Source organism: Emydura macquarii, unplaced genomic scaffold (genome assembly GCF_026122565.2).
Source record: "Emydura macquarii macquarii isolate MOO-44397 ecotype Brisbane River unplaced genomic scaffold, CSIRO-AGI_Emac_v2 contig_212, whole genome shotgun sequence".
NCBI lineage: Eukaryota > Metazoa > Chordata > Testudines > Chelidae > Emydura > Emydura macquarii.
The window spans coordinates 4,273,890-4,282,522 of NW_027130349.1; positions in this window are offsets into that span (position 1 = coordinate 4,273,890).

Here is an 8,633-nt window from a genome sequence, read left to right on the forward strand (position 1 = left end):
TAGTACTTCAATCTTAGCAAAAAATCCTTATCCAGTTTTCTATAGCCATTTTGCAAATAAAATGTTCCTTGAAGGAAGAACTTTTTCTAAATGTTTCTGTAAAACTTCTGTTTAATTAATGTGTGTGGTCATGATTCAGGAATCATTCAAAGCACATACTTTGGCTTTGATTTCAGTGGGACTCCTCAAATGCTTAGAGGTAAGGCACATGCTTAAGTTCCCTTGAATTGGGGCCTGCATGTATAATGCCTGCAGCTATATACAGATCATCAGGGATCAAACCAAAGATCTGCAGCTCTAAACTTTAAGACCATTCCTATTTGAGCTAAAGGAGAACTTCTTCAGCTGCAAGTAGTAAGCTGTTGCTGGTGTCATGCACTAGAGAAAGACATGATTATACACACTGAGGACTTGATCCAAATCCAAAAAGATGTAGAGGAAAAAACTCCCTTTGACTTTAGTGAAAGTCAAATAGCGATCCTACAAATATTAAATTTGTTAGTCTTTAAAGTGCCAGAGAACTCTCGTTGTCTTTGCCGTATACAGACTAACACGGCTACCCCTCTGGAACGATCCTACCTCAGTATTTCATACGCCTATTCTCTTCAAGTCTTCTGCAACTACATTGTGTATGTGTAATGTAGACTGATGCCTCTCTCCCATGTGCAGTTTTAGAGACTTTTTAAAAATATTGTATGTTGTTCCTTGCGTTGTCCTAGTTATAAATAAATACCAATATAAAGAAGAAAACAGTCATGCTCTGTACTTGTTAAGCAATTTCATAAATCAGTAGAATAGTAAACAATGCAAACACAGCTACAGAATGTTACACTTTGCTCTCCAGTAAATGGGAATAGATATCTGAAAATTATCCATAAACTAGTGGTGAATTGTACATTCACATGTTTATTGCAACTTTTCTAGCGCTACCTATAAAACTGCTATTTAATTAAAAGTGAGAAGTGAACAAAAGTTAATCAAAGGGAAATGGGATGTTCCTGTTAGAAGTCTTTCCATTAGATTCTAAAACAAGATTGATCAGCCGGATAGCACTACAGCAAACGGTTTGGGACATTGTATTGTCAAGAATGCCTTTCCAAACTTAATGTGGCACAGAGTACAGAGGAATGGAGCCCCAAAAGCCAAAATGACACTTTAAACAAGATTCCATAGCAAAGGTTCCATTGCAGGTTGCACAAATAATCTTAAGTAGTGAATATGGTGCCCAACACATGGCAAAAACAAAATTATGGCAAGCAACTGCAATATTTTGGTCCCTGGACAATTTTGATTAGGTCTTCACTCCAAAGGCTACTTAGTTATTTTCAGGAATTATAGAATAGACTCTGAAAATATATGAACTGTTGTTATCCATCATCTATGTCTGTGCCCTTGAAGAAGTATAGAGACTATTCTCCATTTCTATTTAAGAATTAGGTATTTGCTCCTTATGTGCAGTTGTACATTTTTCCAGGAAGAAAAAAAGTCTTAATGGCCAGAAAGTCTGCTAATACCAGGTGTCCTAATCAGTTGACGTCTTTTGAGTTTTTTTATGTTGTGGTCAATGGGTCTGTTGGAATAGGCCACAGATATTTCTGGTGTAAAAGTGCTAAGGACTGAAGTATACAGATTAAAAGATGGGGTGAGATAACATTCAGTGTAGCATTTGCCATCTGGTACAGTGCTGCAGCCAACCACGTGTTCCAAAATGATAATTGTTGTGTCATGGATTATAAATGCAAAAACCCAAATTGCTACCATCAGAGCTATAGTGTTTGAAATCTTTGCCTATTGAATTCAATAACCCATGTAAAAACAATATTAAAAGAGCATAAGTCACAATGAAAACTTGATAGGGCTGGTGCAGACTATTGTGCATATTAGTGCATGGTGAAAAGTGATTAAAAGGAGAGAGAGTGCTGTAGAACACAATCCTGAATTAGGCCCTGATCCAGTAAAGTACTGAAACACTTGTTTAACTTTAAGCACATTAGCAGTTTCAGTGACTTCAGTAGGATTACTCGTTTAAAATCAATATGACTATCCAGGGGACTCGTAGCAGGGACTTACCTGATCTGGCTTTCAGCCAATGTGCTGCCTCGGTTTCTCTCAATGTCACACTTTAGTTTCTCATCAGCTGGTTTTTTGGCTCTCAGCACCATTAGGTTGCAGAGGTAACTTAGCCCTGGGCTAAGTCCAGAAAGTTAATCAAACATCTCAACAGAAACACAGACTCCTTCAAATCTTCTGAACTAGCCTGTGCCAGGGTTAATTTCAGTGATGCAGATTCAAGCCATAATTATTTAGCTATCTATCTGGCTTCCATCACCAAAATGAAAACAAAAATTAATTATTAAATAAACAGAATATAAAAATACTGTTAAAGCTTTTTTAGTTAATAGGACTACTCACGTTCTCTAAATTCAGCACAAGTTTAAATCTTTGCTGAATCATGGTGTAAAGGTAAAATTTGGCTGTCTTTTTGTTAAAGGCCCCCAGGGTTCAATCTCGAACTGTGGGACCGCTGTGCCCTTTTAAATTCTCCAGTCTGGGTTGTCTCTCACAATGCTGTGCTAGTGACAAGCAGCCAACCCCTCCAGGTGCTGCGATCAGTCAGCCACCAACATACAGAGACACACCCAACTAAATTGCATGAATGCTCTCTAAGCCACTTCTGAACTGCACATGAGAACACCAGCAAATCCCTCCAGACCCCAGCCTTGCGCCCCAGAAGTGTACCATCTCTTGAACAATGCAAGCTCATTCATTAGTTTGCTACTTCATCAAAGGATAGTGGACATGCACCAGCCTTTGTCATCTGAGCAGATTCCCCAAGCACTTTAGAAAAATTCACTCGTATGGATAAATCATTCAAATAAGTAAATTAGCTATAGAAAGATAGATTTTAAGTTATAGGTGTTAGGCATAGAGGTCAAAGTTGGTTGGATGAGAAATAAAAGGTAAAATTGCAGTCTAAATTCTAAACCTTATTAGACTAAGCAATATTTGAATCAAGCAGTTTTTCTCATCCCACTGGATGTTGAAGGCAGGTTACAGTACACAGGCTGAATTCCCTTCTTAGCTTGGGACCAATCTCCTCATTTCAAAGTCTTTATCTTCCCAGCGTTCTTGTAGTGGGCGTCTCCTGAACTCACAACATAGTTCAACCATATAGCAAAATCTCATCACTTCACATACAATAACGATTTACATAATTTGACAGAACAATGAGTCAGCAGATCATGGCCTTTCATATGGTACCTTACAAGGCATGCCTTGTATGAAATATCATAACTATATACCAGTGATGAATATGGGGTTTACAGGGTGCTATTTTGAGGTACCATGCATCACACTATTTTTATTTTATTTTTAGTGTTTATATTTTAAAACCAACTCATGAAAAATTAGGATGGTATTGTCTTCAGTTTAATCTGAAATATCATTTCTCCCTATATTAGTAGGAATAAATAGCTCACTGCATATACATTATATTTATCGCTTTAGTAACTGACAGAAACCTGTTGAGGACAATGTGAAATGCTGAAGCTGTGCACGTAAGATGGGCTACAACTTGCCAAAGCTTGTAGAGGCCTCTTCCACATATCCACTTGTCTGTGAGGGCATAAGAGAGCTACACAGGAATACAGAATGCTTCTATGGAAAGAAATCAAATACAGAATCCAATTATAGTCCAGGTTGCATATGGTGCTAACAGGGAACAGAACAATTAAAAATACAATCAATACAAATTTCAGACTGGAATTTATACAGAAGTTCTTGTGTTCTCATGAAATCAGTGAGTGGGCTCCTACATACTAGGGGTGAATTCCTTGCTTTGTTGAAGTCAGTGGGAGTTTTGCCACTGATTTCAGTGGAGACAGAAATTCACCCTAGATCTGAAATATTTTTATTTTTATTAATTTTCTATCAAATAACTGTCACTACTCCTTGGTAGTACTTTCCAGACTTATATCACTGTTTAAGACAAACAACTGAGCTATAGAAATTGACATTTTTAACACAATTTTGAAATGTCAGAATTAAAATAGGGTTTATTAATAATGTACTAAGGTATTGAAATTAGATAGTCATTCTCTGGTTTGATTAAAAATTAGTGTAATCCAAAACAGAGGTAAGTGCTCTGCAGTATTTGCAAGGTCTACCATTTAATCTCTACTGTGTGACAATCCACAGTGAAAAATGAAATTCCTAATTTTAAAGCTGTGTGATTCAATTCATGAGCAAAACTAGCTTCACAGAACAACTTCTAAACTGAGATGATTTTAATATCTATATATACGTACAATTGTTGAATTTTTTTTACAACAAAAATATTGCATGCTGTTTTCTAATAAAAAAGATCATTAATGACACACACCTAAGAATTTATATCCCTCTCATGTACAGTATAAAATTTCCTGCACATTAGTCTGCTAAGTATACTGTATGCTTGGTAAACTTTGTTAAACTGAGAAGCAACTTAGTGACATAAACCTTTTTATTTGCCTCAAAGATCTCTTTAACATTGATATTATAAATAATATATTGCTTATTATGATAATATAAATTACCCACTTCAAAATCCAAAATAGCCAAATTAAGAAAGAAATAATTACTCCTTTGTCCAAGATTTTTATCCTCCACAAAGGTCCAGATAACCAAGCATTTCTAAGAACTATAATAAGGACAAACAAAACCATAGGAACTGCCAATAATATCAAAACACCCAATGAAAAATTTGATCCTAAGGTCTCACTGGATGAAGTTAGATTTTGGATACGTGTTATATCCACACATAGAGCACTGACACTGTTGTTATTCATATTTTGCATCTACATAAACTTACTTAGCCAAGGAATTCAGCATAGTAAGTTAATCCAGTAAATTAATGCTGAAAAAACATTTTTTCAATAAGGTACATTAAAAAGCAAGTATTGGTACACCCGGAAAAATATCACTAGTGCAAGAAAATTGATTGCAAGATTGTGGTGCTTAACTATTTTAAAAATTGTATAAGTCTTCCAGGTTCTAAAAACATGATTGGTATAGGTATAATTTCTTTTATACTCAAATAGCAGAAATGTCACCGGTATTGTGTAGAGTTTAATGTACATGTTTTAAAATTCAGTGTTTGTTTCTCCACTGTAGACATATTTTCCATATCTGTGATCAGTAAAGATGGCTTGAAAATATGTTTCTATTGGTAAATAATTTGATCATTAATTTCTCCATTTTTGCAAAGTATGTGAGCCACCTTTTCTCTGCAATTTATAATTTGAATGTATTATTTTAATATATTTTCATAGTGAATCGATAGTGAAGAATTAAAAATAAGATATATTTTCCCTTTCCTCTAAATTTCTTTGGGTAGAAAGCAAAAAAATATACTTTATTCATATTTTTCTGTTTATATTGTTATTCTCTATCGTTGAAAGCTCAGATACAGCAAAATTAGATCTGACTACTTTTTTGTTCTGACACTAGCCAATGACTCCTCAAAAGAAGAGGTGGGTGATAGAAATGCTTTTGCATTGGCAAATATGTGATTTATGTATGCAGTTTAGGCAAAACATTTTTGCCCTGTTGAGAAAGTGAGTATGAACTAATTCAGCAGCTGGTCCTCTGCTTGAAAACAAAAGGGAGGAGTCCCACTGCTTCTAGACACAGTAACAGAAATTAAATTTAACTGTGTGGTATATTTTTTTCATCTAGCCTTCAAAAAATTATTTATTACCTTGTTAGCTTTGTGGAATCAAAGAATTAATCATAAAAATGATTAATAGAATGCCTGGTCTGAAACTGGTCATAGAAGGCCTGGCCTGAAGTTGTAGCCTGAAACTGAAATTAGGATAAAGATGTTAAAGTCACACAAGAGGTCTCTGAACCACACCCAAGAGGCAAGTCTCTGTTATGAGCCTTAAGCCTTATTGGAGTCTGAACAGACTTCACCCGTTTTGATAAGTACCAGTACCTGCCCCCCCTTTGTCTTACTGGCCCCATAGAAACTTACTCCATACAAATTAGCATTTGAACAAGTATTGTGTCACACCCATCTTCGGGAGTTAACCAGGGTCCCTGAAAACGACATTGTATACTCAAGTGACTCATTGGGCATTCCTGTGAGGGTGTCTGGTGTGCCCCACTGTGCATTGTGATTGTCTTTTCTGTTAAGTATAAATTGTTAATCAAATTCCACTATACGATAAACATGTAAACGAACCTAAGCAACCCCTATATAAGTCTTTTGTATCTGGTAGCCAGGTGAAGTACATTTGCCCAGCATCCAGACATGCTGCTTGACTTCCCTATAGCCACCTGGGTTTTCCCTATGGCTATAGTATTCCCCATAGCTATGGTTATGTGATTGTGTGTGTCACAATTAAAGCTGCACCCGATCCAACTCTAAAATATAGCAGTGTGATTCTTTTCCACGACAGCTTCAAAATTTTTGCTTCCTTTCTGAGCATTAGCGACAAGAAAACCAGCTGGTTTGGGGACCATGTCAGGATTTTAGAAATACCTTTGGACTTTGGTGACTAATTATAAGAGATTTGAGCCATATTTGACAGAAGAGGTGGGGAACAGAACCAACTGAAGAACAAATTCTGATTTCTGCTCTAAATGTTCCCATTTTAGCGCAGTCTTTGTATAAATAGATACCTTGCCCAACTCTTGACTCTGTTTAAGAATCAGCTCTTGATTTACACTGGCGAAGTCATATCTGCTTGCTTCAACAGAATAAAGTTGAACCATTTCTGTTCCTTTTAGCAATGCAGTTAATATTTTGAGATATAAAACTGGGTTCTATTCTGTCTCATGCATCATCAGAATAATTGTTAACTAAGTTCTCGTTGCAAGGCCAAATTTTGCCCCAAGTTATTCCCATGAATCCATACTGAAGAGAATGAGGTTGTATGGATGTAACGCCACATAAATTGAAGACAATGGGTTGACACAGATGAGGGAAAAGTGTGGATCAGCAGTTGGAACGTAGTGAATAATTCTGCTGAGGTTTCCTGAGTCAAAAAGAACAAAACTGAATCTCAGATCCCAGGCTTAGTTTGCAGGGATGGCAGTTTGAAAAAATAGTTTTTTCTATAAACAATCAAATCTGATTTGAAAATAACCGAGATGTGAAAAATATAGAACCACACACTGCAGTCACTTTTCAGATTAGAAATGCACTCTAATGTACATATATTCAACTTTCCCCTCCTAGATTATAGATATTGAAGACTGTTCAATACTTGGTCATTGGAAAGACAGTTTTCCCAAAATGGACAAGGCTTCAGATTCGACCTATGACTTCAATGCCATGATTATTTGGCCACAGTTAATATAACTGTTCTTTGAACTGTTCTTTTAATTTTTGTCACATTCTGTGTTTGTGTACAGAGAGAGGGTCAAAACATTCTTTCAGTGGCCTAAATTACCATAAGGAATGCAAGCTCTTTGTTCTGTGTGGTAAGGGCAAGATAAAACAGCTGATGCTGTTTGGAACCATGTCTATTCACATCTTTTAATCCTAAACCTAAAACACATAAAAATCACCCAAACTGTAAACTGGGTACAACTAATATTTCTTTGTTATAAATAAAATATATATGTACAGGTGTTTAATCTATGCATTGACCATTTAAAATGCAAATTTGTATTACAAAACAACACCCTCTTGTGGAAAAGTGCATGTAAAACCTATCAGAATAAAAACTATAATTTAGGGAGGTGTAGGATAATTTAAAAAAAAATTCTTTCGTTCTTAATTTCTGTTACCATACATATCCAAAGGAAGAGCTAGTTAGCCATCTCCTTATATTCTTGCAAAAGAAAAGGAACACTCAAGGACTAGATAGATTAGATAAACTTTGCATCATATGATTTTACTCTCCAAATGTCTTTTATTTTTTGTAGACCATTTCCTAATCTCACAACTGAGTTTCAGACCTAAGGATCAGTATGGTATAACTCATGTTAGGAGAACCATATTGCAGTTTGTGAAGTCAATATTTGTGCAAAATAAATGCAAAGTGGGTGTGAAATGCCACTCGTGTTGACCCAGTACTGTCCCAAGTTATGGACCCAGTGATGCGTGGAACATCTCTATGGGACTCTCAGGTCTCACCCGACCTTCTTCCCTATATGTCCAGGAGGATGGAGTTATCAATCAATTCTGGTTGTTTGTTGTGGAGGATGCGCGTCATTATTCCACCACTACTGAGATCACAGACGTTTAGAACAGCTACATTCAGGTCATTATTTAATAGTGCACATGAAAGAAATTGGATGAAGCTACTTTTGGTGGCCTGACCTGGCCAGTGCCATTGAAGAGAAGGCAAAAGCTTGTACTTCATGTCAGATGTGAGGAATGTGCCTCAGTTGGTACCCCTACACCCATGGGACTGGCCTGAAAACCCGTAGCAGCGTATTCACGTAGATTTTGCTGGCCCATTTGAAGGAAGCATGTTCCTGGTTGTTGTAGATGCCCACTCTAAATAGCCAGAAGTCTCTGTAATGCCATCCACTACTGCTGAAAGTACTATACAGAAACTGTGTGAAATCTTTAGTTGTTTCAGTCTACCAGAACAACTTGTGAGCGACAACGGACCTCAGTTCGTCTCTCAGGAGTTTGA